The following is a 20,182-nucleotide window of genomic DNA, read 5'->3' on the forward strand; positions in this document are numbered from 1 at the left end:
TTTGTTTACACTCAGACACGTGTCCAGTTGTCTTTACTTCTACTTTATTCTGACTGTATTGAACTGGTTCTGATCCATTTTAGACTGAAATGACCAAAAATGATCAGAACGTCTGTGACCGTTCAGAGGAATTTAAGCGTTTCATAAATACAACCAAAGGGTCGGACTGGACCCTTTAAATACCCTTTAACCCTTTAAGGACCCTTTACCTGGATCTGAGGAGGAGCCGGTCTACGTCAGAGGACCATGTGATCCAGTCTATGACGAGAAGGCGGGGCCTGGTGGACTGACCGTCCCATGGGAGGAGGAGCTACTTAGCAGAAGAACCATGCCCACTAGGAGAACAAATGAAGTCTGAGCTTCAGGACTTGAATGCCGATAAGCCCCACCCATCAAATACCGAGACTATTAGCCCCGCCCACCAAATACAACACCTATTAGCCCACCCATCAAATACTGAGACTATTAGCCCCGCCCACCAAATACAACACCTATTAGTCAACCCATCAAATACTAAGACTATTAGCCCCGCCCATCAAATACTGCATCATTTAGCCCCACCCACCAAATGCTGAGCCTATTAGCCCCACCCACAAAATACTGCACCTATTAGCCCCGCCCACCAAATACTGCACCTGTTAGCCGCACCCACCACCCCACATGTTAGCCTTAGTGGTCCACTCCAACAGCAGTGAAAGCAGATGTTTGGTTTGTTGCGTTCGCTGGAACAGGAAAATCAAAAAGGTTTAAAGTGTCTGAATTTGAACTTTTTCGTCACAATGTGAATTTATTCTCAAAATGTTACGACTTTGTTGTCGTAGTCGCCGGTGTTTTGTGTATCCGAGGCGGCGCTAATCCGTCCTGTGGGAGGGATCAGTAGATCTGAACAGTCCAGGACCTCCAACAGGTTTGGGTCCTGGTCCCGTTTGGGTCCACGGGCCGAACGTTCGACCCCTCTGAGGTCCCACGAACCCAGTGGGCGGTGCCAGTGTGCAGTGGGTGTGGTCAGTGAAGACTCAGACAGCGTCTGGTTTGTCAACAGGACATTTATTGATTGGTCGTCTGGTTTGGATTCAATGACAGCGATCAGAGTGGAGACGACCGAGCGCACCTGAACACAACGCACAGCTACGGCCAAGCACACGCACTCGACTCATTCACAACAGAAAGAAAGAAGCACAGACGCCGTGAGAGAGAGAGAGAGAGAGAGAGGGGAGGAGGAGAAGAAAGGAGGAGTCCAACAGAAGGAGGAGGAGGAGCAGATGGAGGAAAAGGATCCGATTATGGCACATTTGGTCCACGGTGGAAGTTTTATTCATGGTTCAAACAGAAACAGAAAAACAACAGAAACACAGGGAGGCGGGGTTTCCAGAAGCACAGCGTTAATGACGGACAGCTGAAGGGGGCGGAGCTCTGCGCTGACGGGCCAATCCTCGGTTCTAGTTTCCGCCTTTCCGCCTGAAAGAATGAAGGTGGGAGGGCAGGGGGCGGAGCTCTGTAGGTGATTGACAGGGGAGGCTTTGGACATTCACAGGAAGTAGTCAGGAGTGCGTCTGGTCACATGGGGCTCCGCCGCGGCGGGGGGGCGGGGTCAAACTGAAGGCTGAAACAGGAAGAGGAGGAGGAGTTAGAAGGAACCAATCAGATCAAAAGAAACATCAGACACCACATGAAAGAACAACAAAGAACCAATAGAAAACCCTGGACCTGGACCTGAGGGTCGGATAGATCTGACCGATCCAGGTCCAACCTGGGTCAAACAGATCTAACTGATCCAGGTCCTATGTGGGTCAGATAGGTCTAACAGGTCCAGGTCCTATGTGGGTCCAACAGGTCCAGGTCTGATGTGGGTCAGAGTCTGTACTCACAACGAGTATTTGAGGGTGTCGTCCAGTTCCATGATGGCCGCCTGGTTTCCGCAGCGGTAGCAGTAGTTGGGTGCACTGAAGATGGTCACCACGTTCTTATCGTGGCCCCAGTTGTAACCCTGGAAACAAACACACACAGATCAGCTGACCGCCAGGCCAATAGGAGCCCGGCGGCTTGGGGTTCGGGGGTCTGGGTCTTACCTCCATGACGAGCTGGTGTGCGCGGGACACCCAGGGTGAGGCCGTTGGCGTGGTTGAAGGTTTCCGAGATGTCCTGTCCGAAGGTGTAGCCCGCCCCCCGAGGTGAGATGCCCCACCCACCGCGGTCGTCAGGATCCGACCACAGCAGGTCGCACATGGGACCCTAAACGCACCATCAGGATCAGTACGGACCACGTGGGTCTGCAGGTCCAAGGACCAGCAACAGCAACAAACAAGACTAAGAACCAGGTCTGAGACCAGGTCTGAGGGTCTACACACTGAGGACCAGGTCTGAGGGTCTAGACACTGAGGACCAGGTCTGAGAGTCTAGACATTGAGGACCAGGTCTGAGAGTCTACACACTGAGGACCAGGTCTGAGGGTCTACACACTGAGGACCAGGTCTGAGGGTCTAGACACTGAGGACCAGGTCTGAGAGTCTAGACATTGAGGACCAGGTCTGAGAGTCTACACACTGAGGACCAGGTCTGAGAGTCTACACACTGAGGACCAGGTCTGAGGGTCTACACACTGAGGACCAGGGTTTGAACTGAGATCTGGTTAGAGGGAACTGGTCTTACTGGTCTCTCCTGGTCCAGGTGCCGGTCTACCTACCTCATGTGGGACTTCCTGCAGGCGGTCCAGGGCTCGTATGTGGTCCAGGGTGTCTATGGACGGGGACAGTCCTCCATGCAGACAGAAGATCTGAAAGGGACCACATCAGAACACAGGTCAGCTCAGTTTAGGTCAGGTGTGGTCGGACTGGTCACCATGACGACGCTCTCACCTGTCCATCCACCAGTGCGGTCAGCGGCAGGTAGTCGAACAGGTCTGTGAAGTACTTCCACACGTTGGCGTTGCCGTACTTCCTCAGGCACTCGTCGTAGAAGCCGTAGACCTGCGTGATCTGCCGCGACTCGTGGTTCCCCCGCAGGATGGTGATCCGCTCCTGGAACCGGACCTGCAAGAGACGGCGTGGACAGCGGTGAGCGGTGGAACCGACCAACTGGACTGCAGCGGTGAGCCGCGGAACTGATCGGACCGCCATGGGTTCTGTACCGAGTCCAGACCAGGTTTGAGTCTGGACACAGACCCAGTCCCAGTACAGTCTGCCAGTGACGGTTGTGTTGGTTCCGTGTGGGTTCTATGTTGGTTCTGTGTGGGTTCTACAGAACCTTTAGTGTGACCAGCAGTGTGACGGTCTCCACAGAGTAGTACCCTCTGTCCACGTAGGTTCTGTGTGGGTTCTATTGTGTTGGATCTGTGTGGGTTGTGTGTTGGTTCTGTATTGGTTCTGTGTTGGTTCTAGGGTACCTTTAGTGTGACCAGCAGTGTGACGGTCTCCACAGAGTAGTACCCTCTGTCCACGTAGTCTCCCATGAACAGGTAGTTGGTGTCGGGGGACTTCCCTCCGATCTTAAACAGCTCCATCAGGTCGTGGAACTGACCGTGGACGTCTCCGCACACTGTGACTGGGCATCGCACCTGCAACCACAGGGAACGGCTCTTAGAACCCGTGGACCTGGACCAGAATTGGACCAGAACTGGAGCGGTCCTGGTGTGTTTGACTGTTGGTTCTGGTTCCGTGTTCTCCACCACCTTCAGCTGAACGTGTTCACACTAAACTGACTCAAACCGCCAAACTTTTGGAACCGGATCAGGATCCATCAGGTCCTGATGGACCCTGGTCCTGGTGGATGGTGGACCTTTGGACTTGAGTCTATTGTGGATTTTCATCAGAACCAGATGAAGGTCTGAGTGGTGAGACTCCGTTCCCATGGAAACTGTGATTACATTAGGTTCATCTGAGACCCGGATCCAGATCCAACACCGATGGGTCCGACCCACTGAGGTGGAAACATGACAGGTCCTTTCAGGTTCTGAAAGGAACTGGGTCTGGGTTTACACTGGAAACACGGTGGAACTGGAACAGGAACCAGAACCAACATCCTGCTGAAGCACTGATGTTTCAAACACATTCATCAGTTCATGAACGAAGGTTCTACTGAAGCACAAGGACTGGAATTAGAATCAGATAGGATGGGATTATTATTATTATTATTATTTTTATTATTCAGTCAAACTGTTAATTGTGATTTAATGTGTTTGATTTCAACAGTTTGACTTTTCATATTCAGTCAATAATTAAACAAACGAATGGGTGTTCATCTGTTCATGTTCATTGAAGGTCAGGGGTCATTGAAGGTCAGAGGTCATTGAAGGTCAGAGGTTATTCTAGGTCAGAGGTCATCAGCGGTCATTAAAGGTCAGAGGTCATGGAAGGTCAGAGGGGGAGAGCATGTCCTGGTGGTTCCTTCAGTGGTTCTAGTGCAGGTGCACTTCTGCTGTTCTGTTCTTCTGGTTGTAGATGGAACACAGACAGTACAGTTGGACTCCAAGTTAACAGTTATCTGGGCTCAGATCTGGACCTGCAGACCGTCTGAACTGGATCCATCCAGACCCTACTGGTCTGTCCGTCAGCTGCTTCCTGACTTCACACTGAGGCGTGATGGGAAATCTCACCTCCTGCACATTGGACTCCTTGGTCAGGATCTCCTTGGCCTGAAAAACAAACACAGACCACCGCCATTAGTCACATTCAAACCAAAGCATGGACCTACCAGGGCGCCACCGCCGCCGACAGATGACCGCTGCCACCGGGGCGGACAGATGACCGCTGCCACTGCCGCCAGACAGATGACCGCCGCCGCCAGAGCAGATGGTCAACCGCCGTTGGGGTGGACAGATGACCACTGCTGCCGCCGGGGCAGACGGTCATCTGCTGCCGGGGCAGAGGGACGGCCACCCCGGTGAAAATCAACAGAAAACAGCAGCAGAGTAAAGTTCATCAACTGAGGAAAATGACAGGAAGAATCACACCACCACCACCATCACCACGTGACAGTTCATTTCATTTGGATTCAAACTGAACAGACATCAGAAACAGAACATGGTTCTGATCCAGACATGATGACATCTGACTTTCTAATGCTGTGTGGTACCGGCTCGACTTGGCCCGGACTTTTAGCGTTTCCATTCCATAAAAGGACCTGGAATCTGGTACCTGGTCCTAGATTTTTGGTATCACCTCTGCTGAGGGTCCAAGTGATACTGAACCATGACACATAACACTGCAGACCACTGATTGGTCGGACAGTTTTCTGTGTGACCCGCCCTTTTACAAAAAATAGGACCAATGGCCCTGTAGCTTACCGGCCAAATTCAAAGCCTGTCGGCCGGTAAGCTAAAGACAGATGTGTTAGTGGACAGTCAATCTGTGGGTCCAGTAATCCACATGAGAACAGATAAACTCCACCAGGGTCGGTCCAGGAGCTTCAGTCTGTGGTGGAAGACGGAAACATTCAGACCAGACAACCGGCAATGAGTGAGTTTTCAGCAACTCTGAGCAGACGACACGGAAATAATGCGCCGCATCGCTATGACAACCAGGTACTGTAAAGTGGGGAGTATCCTGGAATGGAAACGGTCTGGAATAGGACCTGGTACCAGAGTGGAGTCGAGCCGGTTCCACGTAGTGGAAACGTGGCATAACCCTAACCCACATTCACAGGTTGAAGGACTAACCCTAACCCAGGGCCCTAACCCACATTCACAGGTTTAAGGACTAACCCTAACCCAGGGCCCTAACCCACATTCACAGGTTTAAGGACTAACCCTAACCCAGGGCCCTAACCCACATTCACAGGTTTAAGGACTAACCCTAACCCAGGACCCTAACCCACATTCACAGGTTTAAGGACTAACCCTAACCCAGGGCCCTAACCCACATTCACAGGTTTAAGGACTAACCCTAACCCAGGACCCTAACCCACATTCACAGGTTTAAGGACTAACCCTAACCCAGGGCCCTAACCCACATTCACAGGTTTAAGGACTAACCCTAACCCAGGACCCTAACCCACATTCACAGGTTTAAGGACTAACCCTAACCCAGGGCCCTAACCCACATTCACAGGTTTAAGGACTAACCCTAACCCAGGACCCTAACCCACATTCACAGGTTTAAGGACTAACCCTAACCCAGGACCCTAACCCACATTCACAGGTTTAAGGACTAACCCTAACCCAGGGCCCTAACCCACATTCACAGGTTTAAGGACTAACCCTAACCCAGGACCCTAACCCACATTCACAGGTTTAAGGACTAACCCTAACCCAGGACCCTAACCCACATTCACAGGTTTAAGGACTAACCCTAACCCAGGGCCCTAACCCACATTCACAGGTTTAAGGACTAACCCTAACCCAGGACCCTAACCCACATTCACAGGTTTAAGGACTAACCCTAACCCAGGACCCTAACCCACATTCACAGGTTTAAGGACTACCCTAACCCAGGCCCTAACCCACATTCACAGGTTTAAGGACTAACCCTAACCCAGGGCCCTAACCCACATTCACAGGTTTAAGGACTAACCCTAACCCAGGACCCTAACCCACATTCACAGGTTTAAGGACTAACCCTAACCCAGGACCCTAACCCACATTCACAGGTTTAAGGACTAACCCTAACCCAGGGCCCTAACCCACATTCACAAGGTTTAAGGACTAACCCTAACCCAGGCCCTAACCCACATTCACAGGTTGTAAGGACTAACCCTAACCCAGGACCCTAACCCACATTCACAGGTTAAGGACTAACCCTAACCCAGGACCCTAACCCACATTCACAGGTTTAAGGACTAACCCTAACCCAGGGCCCTAACCCACATTCACAGGTTTAAGGACTAACCCTAACCCCAGATCCTGACAGCGATGAAGGGCTTCATGACAGGAAGTGGATTCATGACACAAACAGAACAGAACATGTTCTACATGTTCTGTTTATGTTCTACAGAACATGTGGAACATAAACAGACTGCACATGTAGAACATAAACAGACTAAACATGTAGAACATAAACAGACTGCACATGTGGAACATAAACAGACTAAACATGTAGAACATAAACAGACTAAACATGTGGAACATAAACAGACTAAACATGTAGAACATAAACAGACTAAACATGTAGAACATAAACAGACTGCACATGTAGAACATAAACAGACTGCACATGTGGAACATAAACAGATTAAACATGTGGAACATAAACAGATTAAACATGTAGAACATAAACAGACTAAACATGTGGAACATAAACAGACTGCACATGTAGAACATAAACAGACTGCACATGTGGAACATAAACAGACTGCACATGTGGAACATAAACAGACTGCACATGTAGAACATAAACAGATTAAACATATAGAACATAAACAGACTGCACATGTAGAACATAAACAGACTGCACATGTAGAACATAAACAGACCGCACATGTAGAACATAAACAGACCGCACATGTAGAACATAAACAGACTGCACATGTAGAACATAAACAGACTGCACATGTAGAACATAAACAGACTGCACATGTAGAACATAAACAGACTGCACATGTAGAACATAAACAGACTGCACATGTAGAACATAAACAGACTGCACATGTGGAACATAAACAGACTAAACATGTAGAACATAAATAGACTGCACATGTAGAACATAAACAGACTAAACATGTAGAACATAAACAGATTAAACATGTAGAACATAAACAGACTGCACATGTGGAACATAAACAGACTGCACATGTAGAACATATACAGACTAAACATGTAGAACATAAACAGACTAAACATGTAGAACATAAACAGACTGCACATGTGGAACATAAACAGACTGCACATGTAGAACATAAACAGACTAAACATGTAGAACATAAACAGACTGCACATGTAGAACATATACAGACTGCACATGTGGAACATAAACAGACTGCACATGTAGAACATAAACAGACTGCACACGTAGAACATAAACAGACTGCACATGTAGAACATAAACAGACTGCACATGTAGAACATATACAGACTGCACATGTAGAACATAAACAGATTAAACATGTAGAACATAAACAGACTGCACATGTGGAACATAAACAGATTAAACATGTAGAACATAAACAGACTGCACATGTGGAACATAAACAGACTGCACATGTAGAACATATACAGACTGCACATGTAGAACATAAACAGACTAAACATGTAGAACATAAACAGACTGCACATGTGGAACATAAACAGACTGCACATGTAGAACATAAACAGACTAAACATGTAGAACATAAACAGACTAAACATGTGGAACATATACAGACTGCACATGTGGAACATATACAGACTGCACATGTAGAACATAAACAGACTGCACATGTGGAACATAAAGGGAGTTGGGGCTTCCTGTCTGCGAGTTGTGCGGTGTTAGTGTTAACCCCGGGTAACCCCGGCGCCGGCAGATCTACCGGCAAAAAGACTTTATTGTGCCAATTAAATTAGCGACATGGGTCCGAAGAAGAATCCGACGACCGAGGAAGTCTAGGATATTAAAAAATTGCTAGACTTCATAACAGAGGAAGTTTCTGCTGTTCAGCTCCAACAGAAGAGCATCATGGATCTGGTAGAGGAAGTGAAGGCACTGAGGCTGCTGAATGCCGAAAGAGATAAGCGTATTGCCCATCTGGAGAGCAGAGTCGCGGACCTGGAGCAGTATATGCGGGTCAATGATGTGATCATCACCAGACTCCAAATAAAGCCCCGTCATACGCGCGAGCGGTGACCGCCGACAATGGAGGAGAGCCTGGTGAGCTGGAGTCTGACTGTGTGGGGCATCAGGTGGTTGGCTTTGTACAGTCCAAGGAGCTAAAGTTGGACTGGAACAACATGGAGACCTGCCACCCACTACCCAGAAGAAAGGCCAGTGACAGGCCTGCAGTAATAATCCGATTCATAAACAGGAAACAAAAGACAACGCTTCTGAAACAAGGAAGAAAGCTGAAGGGAGCAGATGTCTTCATAAACGAGCACCTAGCCAAACACAATGCCGACATAGCCAGAAGAGCACGCCAGCTACAGAAACAGAAAAAATACAAAACACCTGGACATCCAACTGTAAAGTATTCCTAAAGTTAAACGGGACCCCTGAGGAAGCCAAAGGGATCTGCATCAGGAATATGAGTGAACTGGACAAATTCCACTGACTGTAAACTGGACTACATCTACTGGAACAAGGATGGTCAGGATCATCTGGGTGATCTACTGGACTCTGAGGTCATCAACAGAACTCAACCATTACAAACAATGACAGAACTCACTCTACATCCGGGGAAGGTAGTCCCATAACACAGAGGACCAGTGAATATCAGCAACTGGAACTGGAAACCTTTGAATACACTGATCACAGCATCATGGATTTGGAACAGGATATAGACCTGGACAAGAACTTTTTCTCCTCCACAGATAATAACTGCTGCTGTTACACGGATGATCAATACAACCAGAACATTAAATCTGAGGGTAGATTTTCACTCATCCACTTCAACAGTAGAAGCTTATATGCAAATTTCAATAATATTAAGAACTATCTACAAACATTTTCACAGCCGTTCAGTGTAACAGCAGTATCTGAAACATGGATCAGTGCTGAAAAGGGTATAGACTTTGAATTAGAAGGCTATGAATTCAGATATAATAACAGATTAAATAAGAGTGGTGGAGGAGTAGCTTTATATATTCATAAATCTTTAGACTTCAGGGTTTTGGTTGACATTACAACTGTAATTGATAATCTCCTTGAACATTAACAACTGAAGTGCACATGGAGAAATACAAGAATATTATTGTTAGCTGCATTTACAGAGCACCGGGCTCAAGCATTAGTACATTCAGCGAGTGGATGGAATCAGTATTCTCTAAAATAAGCAATAAAACTATTTTCATATGTGGGGATTTTAATATTGATATGTTAAATCCCAACAAACAGAAAACTACAAATGAATTTATTAATACAATATATAGTATGAGCCTGTTTCCAAAAATCCCCAGACCCAGCAGAATTCCATCCCATCGTGCCACTCTCATTGATAATATTTTCACCAATGACATTGATAATAATACAATAAGTGGACTTTTAATTAATGACATCAGTGACCATTTGCTAGTGTTCACAATCTATGACATCAAATGTAGAAACAAGTTAAACAAACGGAATATAGATGAGTAAAATCTGACAAATCCATAAACAGTCTTAAACAGGAATTATTGGAGTATAACTGCGATACCATTTACAGGAAAAAAGATGTAAACCTTGCGTATGATGAGTTCCTCAGAATATTTACCTCATTATATGGTAAACATTAGGCCTGTAACGGTACACAAAATTTTCGGTTCGGTACGTTTTCGGTTTTCAAAGCTACGGTTCGGTTTTTTTCAGTTCGGTACGGGAAGAAAGAAAACCCCTCAAAATGTCTTTAATACATTTATGAATTTTTGAACATTTTTCCCCCAATTTTTGGACACAATAGAATATAGAAAAACAGGAATAATATAATTCTGCTGCTACAAATCAAATAGAAAATAAAATAAATTATTAATATTACTAAATGTATTTTTAACATTAGTATTGCACTTTTCCCTAATAAGGTAGTTTTGAACAATCAAAAAAAATCTAATCCCAGTTCTGTCAGTTCACATTCTGCATAAAAATAACAAAAAAATTCTGCATGAAGTGCAACATTAACAGGAGGGTAAACTGGTATTCTGTTGAAACAAACTGAAGAGCAACACTGACAACAAACTGAACCAAATTATTTATTTTAGGACAGAGAACAAACTGTTTAGGACATTTTGTGTGTGTGTGTGTGTGTGTGTGTGTGTGTGCGTGCATGCACGCGCAATGTGCAATTTGTCTGGGGGATGGTTTGTTTGTTGTTGTTTTTTTTGGTCGGAGCTGGGGGGGTGGGGGGGGTGGGGTGGCCCGGTCCATAACTATCGTAACTAACGCTGGCGTGAAACGAAAGTGAAACTTCATTTTTATATAATTTCAGTGGCCAACTCCGAGTTCTATTCCTCTGTTATACAGCGTGCGTGAGAGAGAGAGAGAGAGAGAGAGAGAGAGAGAGAGAGAGAGAGAGAGAGAGAGAGAGAGAGAGAGAGAGAGAGAGAGAGAGAGAGAGAGAGAGAGAGAGCTAGTGTGATTTAGAACTACCGTAGTTCCTAGGGGCCAAACAACGTCCGTCTTCTCTCCGTCTCTTTCCTGGTTGTTGTCTTTCAGCTGAACCTGAACTGATCCAAACTGGACTGGACTGATGCTGGAGGGTCTGCAGTCTGTTCCTTCCAGGTTCACAACATATTTGTTGTTTTTTTAACCTTGTATCAGCTGCTATTTGGTATTTCGGGTCAGTGTGCGCGTCCTTTAATATGTCCATGTGAAACTTGTGCGGATTTAAAGTTCCGCATCAAATGACGTCTTTCGTTCCTTTTTCTTTTTGTCAACATACTGTGCCGTTCCGAACAGCTGTGTACCGAACCGAACAGGTGTGTACCGAAACGGTTCGGTTCAGTACGTGTACCGTTACAGGCCTAGTAAACATTGTCCAGTTAAGAAATATAACAGAAAACTATCATATGCTCATTGCCCATGGATAACAAAAGGACTACAAAATGCCTGCAAAAAGAAAAATAAACTTTACAGAGATTTCATAAGACAGAACTAAAGAGGCAGAAAATAAATATAAAAAATATAAAAATAAATTAACTAATATTATAAGGGTAAGTAAGAAAGATTATTACAAGAGGATATTAGATGATAACAAAAATAACATTAAAACTATCTGGAATATACTAAACAATATTATAAAAAATGGATCTAGCCATACTAGTCTGCCTCAGTATTTTATTGATAAGGATAGTGGAAACTATCACATGAACCAGGTGGCTGATAGTTTGAATGAATTCTTTGTAAATGTAGGACCGGATCTTGCAAGAAAATTCCTTGATCCAGGGAAATATGGAGAACATTTATCAGAAAGAAACCAGTGCTCATCGTTTCTAAAAGCAGTGGATGAAAATGAAATTGTTAATATTGTTAGAAAATGTAAGAACAGACTGTCGACGACTTTAATGATATTAATATGTCACTGGTAAAAAAGGTCATTGAGGGGATTTCCAAACCACTAACCTACATATGTAACTGATCATTTCAAACCAGTTCATTTCCACATACAGTGAAAAGAGCTAAAGTCAAACCTCTGTACAAGGCTGGAAACAAACACCTGTTCACAGAGTACACACCTGTCTCCTTACTGCCACAGTTTTCAAAAATATTGGAAAAACTTTTCAACAACAGACTGGACACATTCGTAGAAAAGCACAAAATACTGGCAGAGAATCAGTACGAGTTCAGGACAAACAGATCAACAGCACTGGCAACAAGTGAGGCAACAGCAGAAACCACAAATGCTGTAGATAATAAACAATATGCCACTGGAATATTTATTGATTTAAAAAAAGCCTTTGACACCATCACCCATAAAATATTCCTCACTAAACTGGAACGGTATGGCATAAGGGGGACTGTGCTGGACTGGGTCCAAAGTTCTTTAAGTGGCAGACGGCAGTTTGGGAAACTGGGGACTGGGATTCATCATGTTTGGACATTGCTTGTGGGGTCCCCCAGGGGTCAGTATTGGGTCCTAAATTTTTTTCTTTTGTATATAAATGAAATATGTAAAGTTTCTAAGGTATTGCACTTTGTGTTCTTTGCTGATGATACAAATATTTTCTGCTCTGGGGATAACTTACAAAAATTACAGGAGGAAGTCACTACAGAAATGAACAAAGTAAAAATGTGGTTTGACAGAAACAGGTTATCATTAAATCTTAGCAAGACAAAAATAATAATATTTGGTAACTGTAGAAATAATTCACAGGTAACAATAAAAATAGACAGAATTGAAATAGAGATAGTACATGAAATAAAATTTCTGGGGGTAACCACTGATGACAGAATCAGTTGGAAAGCACATATCAAACATGTACAAACTAAAGTCTGCAGAAGCATCGAAATAATAAATAAAGCAAAGAAGGTTTTGGATCACAAGTCACTTCACACTCTGTACTGTTCCCTAGTTTCACCATATTTACAGGACTGGGCTGAGGTCTGGGGTTCAAACTACCAGAGCTCACTACAGACATGAACTATTATTCAGAAAAGAGCAGAGGATCATCCTACTGTTGTCTACCAGGAACACACACTCATTATTCTGACAGTCAGAATGACTCCAGTTCACAGACACTGAGGACCATCAAACAGCTCCAATAATGGACAAAGACAAAAATAATCTATTACCAACAAATATACAGAAATTATTCAGTACTCATGAGGGGGGGTTATGATTTAAGGGGGAAAATTAACTTTAAAATTCCCTTAATACGCACGACTAGGAAGGGTGTTTGTGTTTCAGTCAGAGGGGTGAGACTGTGGAACAGATTTAATATAGAGTTAAAGCAACGACCGAGCAGGAAAGAATTTAAAAAGACAAACAAAGGCACAATTTTACAGACGTACAGGGAGGAGGGAGGGGAGGGGGAACACTGGGGGTTCTAATGATGTACAAGTATGTGTGTAAGTGTGTGTACATGTATGAATAGGTGTGTGTGAGCATATATGTAGGTGTATATGTGTGTATAGATCTGTGTATGAATATGTATTTACATATATGTGTTATTGTATTAGGTGTGTATGTAAATCATATTACACTGAACAAAAATATAAACGCACCACTTTTGTTTTTGCTCCCATTTTTCATGAGCTGAACTCAAAGATCTAAAACTTTTTCTACGTACACAAAAGGCCTATTTCTCTCAAATATTGTTCATAAATTTGTCTAAATCTGTGTTAGTGAGCACTTCTCCTTTGTCCTTTGCTGAGATAATCCATCCACCTCACAGGTGTGGCAGATCCAGATGCTGATTAGACAGCAGGATTATTGCACAGGTGTGACTTAGGCTGGCCACAATAAAAGGCCACTCTAAAATGTGCACTTTTACTGTATTGGGTGGTCCAGGGGGGTCAGAAAACCAGTCAGTATTTGGTGTGACCACCATTTTCCTCGCACAGTCTTCTTCATGAATTCTCTGAAACAGCTTTGGAGATGGCTTATGGTAGAGAAATGAACATTCAATTCACAGGCAAAAGCTCTGGTGGAGATTCCTGAAGTCAGCATGACCAGTGCATATTCCCTCAAAACTTGTGACATCTGTGGTATTGTGCTGTGTGATAAAACTGCACATTTTGGAGTGGCCTTTTATTGTGGCCAGCCTAAGGCACACCTGTGCAAAAATCCTGCTGTCTAATCAGCATCTTGATCTGCCACACCTGTGAGGTGGATGGATTATCTCAGCAAAGAAGAAGTGTTCACTAACACAAATTTAGACAGATTTGTGAACAATATTTGAGAGAAATAAACCTTGTGTGTACACAGAAAAAGTTTTAGATCTTTGAGTTCAGCTCATGAAAAATGGGAGCAAAAACAAAAGTGGTGTGTTTATATTTTTGTTCAGTGTATATTTGTTCATAATAATATAAAGTTGGAAACCTAATTACTTACTAGTCAGTATCAGTCATATTATGGCATAGTGTATAGATCTGATTAGACCAGGAAGGATATTATTGTTATTAATTACAGAAGGAGAAGGGGTGGAGTTTATAAGTTGTACTTCTTCTCACTCCTTTTCGAATATGTATTATATGTCTTCTGTTTAAGTGTTGTTTATTTATTTTCTTCTGTTTGACATTCATGTTCGAAATAAATACATCAATCAATCAATCAATAAACAGACTGAACATGTGGAACATAAACAGACTGAACATGTGGAACATAACCAGACTGCTCATCAGTCCACCTGTTCTTCTGAACTCCTGTCAGCTGTTTCATGGTTGTTCAGGTTCGTCTCATTCTTCACAGAATCATTTGGTGATAAAAACATTTTCATCCTGTCATTTGACTTAATGACACTGGTCACTGGTACGATTGGACCGGTCCGGCCCGCTGTTGGACGGAATGTGGACCCTGAACTAAAGTGAGTCTGACCCCCCTGGTTTAAACTAAAACCATGGATGAGGATCATCTGAGCTCAAACACTGAGCAGAAGTGAACCCGGTCCTCCAGGGTCCGACTAGGTTTACGTTTACAAACAATGAGACCCAAGTGAAGGCAGAACCAGAACCCACTCAGACCGACAGGCAGAGACTGAGACAGACCGACCCAGAACCACAGACTGAAACAGAACCCACTCAGAACCAGAACCCACTCAGAACCACAGGTCAAAGCCAGTCCAGGTCCCTTTAAAGAAGTACTAGAAGTATCACGACCAGACCAGGACCACATCTGACCCCACCATCCCCTCTCTCAGGGTTGTGTCCTCCATGTGGTCCTCCATAAATAGGGTTCGGGTGGACCCAGTTGAATGAATGGGCTGACCAGTGCGCAGGTCAGTGCGCACAGCCAACGCCATTTACAATAAACAGGCGGTGAGACGGGCCTCGTCTAATCACTGGACCAAATGTCAAAGATGCGGATCTACGGCCTGTTCAAACTCACACGACGAGTGTATTCTTTCACTCGGTTTATTTTGGATTAAAGTGACCGAGCGGCGGGTACACTTGGACATTCTTCGGGAACCATTTGATTGGCAGTGGTTTTCACTCCTCTACGTTCAGGATGACCGGCCGAAAACGGACAGAAAAGCGGCGCCTTAGCCCTGGCTCCTTCCAGGAACTAGCCGGAGCCGCTTTTCAAATGTAGGCCACAGTCAAAGGATGGACCCGAACCGGAGCACAGAGGCGGACTTACCTTCTCACAGAGCGTCCGGACCTGGTTCTCCGTTAGCTGCTTGCACTCGTTTAGCTGTTCGATCCACTGATCTAACTCTTCGTGAAGGACTTGTCTTCCATGGCAGCCGCGGTAGCTCGCTAAGCTAGCTGTGTTAGCTACCGAAGAAATAGACTGGCCTGTGTTTAGCTGCGTTAGCGTTAGCTCGTATTGTTCACCCGATCAGGTCCCGCCAAATCGGTTGGAAAACCACTGTTTTGAATTAAAAATACCGGACCGTTCACATCAGCGTCTATCATGACAAACCACTGGCGTCAGTTACCGACGGTCAAACTGCGCGGATCAGGCCCGGGGCGTCCGAGGGTCGAGAGTCCGCGGTGCGGCAGACCGGAGCGGCAGAAGGCAGCGGCTAGCCGATTAGCTAAAGGAGCTAGCTACAATAACATCCGGGCACTTTAATGACGCCAGGAGGCGCACCGGCGACACCGAGCGCAGAGCGGAGAACTGCGGCTGCAAGTTTTTTTTTTTTTTTTCTCATGCTTTATTTACAAAATACCGCATACACATAGACCAGAACATGGCATGGAGAAAAAAAACCCATAATGCTCGAGTGAGGCAGGAAGAGATTAAATACAATTACATAAATAGGTAAGTAAATGAAATAAAATAAAGGTAAAGGAATAAACAAGAAGAGGAAAAAACAACAAACAAACAAACAAAACAAAATAAAAATAACTAAATAACAACTTAAACTGGTCCCATAAGGCTTTAGTCTTCACAGCTTTAGGGTTAGTGCAGAAGTTCAGTGTGTCTAGACAGGATTTCAGATCAGATTTACAGACCACAGAGCTGGGCTTCTGATTGGCACATCTGCTTGTATGTACATGACATTTAGCTAATAAGGAAATGAGATTAAGAATAAACGATTTCCGAACAGGCCAATCAGTAATAAAGAAACCAAATAAAATATCTTCAGTTTTGAAGTTCAAAGAAATATCCAGCTTTCTATTTAAAAACAGATTGATATCGCACCAAAAAACTGGACCAAAGGCACAAAACAAATGAGTTCATGTTTCATCTGAATTATGACAAAATGAGCAAAAAGGGTGGACACTGATCTGATAATCAGAGTTAAATTACCTGGATAACACCTGTGTACCAGTTCTAAAGACACCTCTGTCACTGTATCTGAAATAAACCCTTCGTTGGTAAAAACCAGACCTTTTCCCATTCCACATCAGAACAGAAACGACTCCAAAAACAGATGGACGCTGCCTTACAAACTGTATCCTTTCAATCACTTCTAATGCATTTATTATTGGGTTTTTTTTACTTCAGAATGGATGTAAATTTCCTGTGTATAATTCTGATTGTGCAGTTTGAGGGCTAATGGTTGTTGAAGGACTAATAGTAGAAGATATCAGAGTTTTTCAACCTGAAGGGACAGAATCCAACACAGTGGCAGATTCTCTAGGGAGTACTGGAGTTTTAGATTCCAACAAAAATTCACTAGAAGTAAATAAGTGACCTTCCTGTTAAACAGCTGACAGACCAGCAGTGTTCCGTTATCAGCCCAGTTCTTTAAAAACAACGACTTACGTTTCAAACATACATTCTGGTTCTTCCATATCGAACATTTGTGAGGGGAACAGTTCTGTTTCTATACCAAGAACCGACATAAAAGGAACTGTTGATGAACATCAGAAAGTTGAACAGGAAGCTTTTCTAGACTGTAGTTCCATCTGAATACAAAGTTCCATCCTCCTAAAGCCTCAAATGCATCTGTAGGAATAAAGTTCCATCAGGACTGTGGTGTGTTCAGGACCTTTGGAACCGTTTCATCTGGAACGTGGAGTGCACAGGATGAACATCCAGGACACTGAACCCACCAGTACTCAGCTTGTTTATCACCACACTTTTTCCAATGAGATGAGATTTTTTTTTTCCAGATAAAGTCAAATAAGGTTTTGTCAGTTTTGGTACAAATATCCTCTGAGAGCTCCAGTGCAGAGCGAGCATGTACAAGCTTGGATGAGCCTTCAGCTGTGGAGAGCAGGACTGGACCTGTTACTGTTCCATCTGGGACTCCATTAATTCAGTTTCTGCTGAATGAAGGAAATGAATGGAACTAAAGTCTCATTTCTACAGCTGCAAGTTAAAGGACACAGACAGGGCGGAAATGACGCACAAATAAAAAAGTAAACAATAGAATAAATAAATAACCACAAAAAACAAACCACAAAACGCAGGGGAAATTACGATAAATAAATAAACAGAATCAGTTATATTGAATAAGTGTTAAGATTCATTTACGATTATTGACCTTTAACTTCAGTCAATGAATAGAGAAAGATAAAAAAAAAAAAAGACTTTGAACTGGAACAAACAAACAAACGATGACAGAGGTTCCGTCTGTTATTAAAATGTTTTTAAAATATAATATTAACTGAAGTCATCATGAGACAGAAATCTAGATTCTGTTAAATTTTATAGTTTATAATTGAAATTAAAAATAAAAACACTGACATTCAAATCATCAGGTTCATTTTATTTATTTTTTATTTTTTTATTTATTTTATTTTTTATTTATACTTTTTATATTTTTTTATTTATTTTATTTTTTTTTTTTTACTTTTATTTTGTTTTATTTTTAAGAAAGAAAGAAAAAAGAAAAAAATTCAATAGGTTCAAATATACATATTTTTGCATTTCATTGACTTCAAATCAAATATTATGACACAAATAATTCAATTCTGCCTTCATTCCAAAGTTCAACTAGAACCAGAGCTGATTCACACCCGTTGGTTTCCGTCAGGTCCTTTTTTTTAAATTATTATTTTTTATCATTTATTTATTTATTTGGGGGGGGGGGGGGGGGGTCCTTGTTGTTGTCCTTCCTCAGTATGGCCACCAGAGGTCAGTGTCTGAACAGGGCGGGAACACCACGGCTCCCACAATGCATTGCTGTGAGCCCGTCCTCCTGTTTTTACAGATTCAAGTGTTTAAACCGGGTTAGACCCGTTCTGTTTTCATGTCCTGTGTCTGTTTTATGTCATTATTTTCACATGAACTAGAACCCGGATCATCCCGGATCATCCCCGACACCGTCAGTGAAGACCCGGTTTGGCGGGAACAGTTCCGCCCTCCGCCATGTTTGAATCTGATCCTTTCGGTTCAATCACATGATGAATGGTGTGTTCACGGACTGTCCGTGAAAGGTGCTTCCTTTCCTTGTTACGCAAAGCGCCTCAGCCCTTCTGAACCCCGGAACCGGAACTGGATCAAGAATGCGGAAATGAACAAAAAGGAAGAAGTAAAGACTGGAACCACCACCAGCATTATTATTATTATTATTATATTTAAATGTTGTGTTTGTAGAGTGGAAGTTCTAACAGAACTCAGAACAGAAGTGATGAAACTGAACAAAGGAACAAAGGACTAAAGGGACTAGGACAGTTAAAAGACTAAAGGGACTAGGACAGTTAAAGGACTAAAAGGACTAAAGGGACTAGGACAGTTAAAGGACTAATGGGACTAGGACAGTTAAAGGACTAAAGGGACTAGGACAGTTAAAGGACTAAAGGGACTAAAGGGACTAGGACAGTTAAAGGACTAAAGGGACTAAAGGGACTAGGACAGTTAAAGGACTAATGGGACTAGGACAGTTAAAGGACTAAAGGGACTAGGACAGAGGACTAAAGGGACTAGGACAGTTAAAGGACTAAAGGGACTAGGACAGTTAAAGGACTAAAGGGACTAGGACAGTTAAAGCTATACCTACAGATGTGGCATGTCTCACAGCACTTAGTAAAAGTTTGAACATGAACAACCCACCTCCCTCCAAAGCCCCGCCCCCTTCCCTCTGCCTGAGCTCTGAGGCTCCTCCTACTCTCATCTGATGCGCGATGGAAACGGAGGAGGAAGCAGAGGTGGAGGTCCGGTCCATTTTGGCGTGTCCGCGGACCCCTCCCTCAGTAATCAGATGCATCATCCACCTGCCGCGGGCCCGCGGCTCCTGTTCCATCAGTAGACCTGTTCCATCAGTAGACCTGGTCTGTGCAGTACTGGGTCAGGGTCTTCACTGCAGTGCCCAGGGGATGGGCGCACACACTGTGAACATGCGGCATCCGCGAATTTTCCATGGACATTAGAGGTTTCATAGTCCATACAATTATCATCCTACATCATCTTACATGTGTGACACCAGGTACATGTACCTGTATGAGTCCCACCGTCAGAAAAGCTGAGCTTTATGCAGACCTGTTCAGTCCAGTACAGCTGACTTCTGGACTTTTATCTCCATCCTTCATTCATCAGACTCCTGTTTGTTCCCCTCAGTTGTTGTTTCTGTTCATAAATCAGTTTTCCCCTTCCACAT

The 20,182-nt window shown here is 43.9% G+C and overlaps 1 non-coding gene and 1 pseudogene across 1 annotated transcript; one reads left to right on the forward strand and one right to left on the reverse strand.

Moving 5' to 3' along the window:
• Positions 1-1,291: 1,291 nt before the first annotated feature.
• On the reverse strand, positions 1,292-16,106 carry LOC115416122 (serine/threonine-protein phosphatase 2A catalytic subunit beta isoform-like; annotated as a pseudogene).
• A 2,861-nt stretch (positions 16,107-18,967) lies between these two features.
• Positions 18,968-19,067, forward strand: LOC115416126 (small nucleolar RNA U13). Its single transcript, XR_003934922.1, has one exon. It is a non-coding gene; the product is annotated as a small nucleolar RNA U13 (small nucleolar RNA).
• Positions 19,068-20,182: the final 1,115 nt, after the last annotated feature.

The sequence above is a fragment of the Sphaeramia orbicularis genome, unplaced genomic scaffold (assembly GCF_902148855.1).
Source record: "Sphaeramia orbicularis unplaced genomic scaffold, fSphaOr1.1, whole genome shotgun sequence".
Classification (NCBI taxonomy): domain Eukaryota; kingdom Metazoa; phylum Chordata; class Actinopteri; order Kurtiformes; family Apogonidae; genus Sphaeramia; species Sphaeramia orbicularis.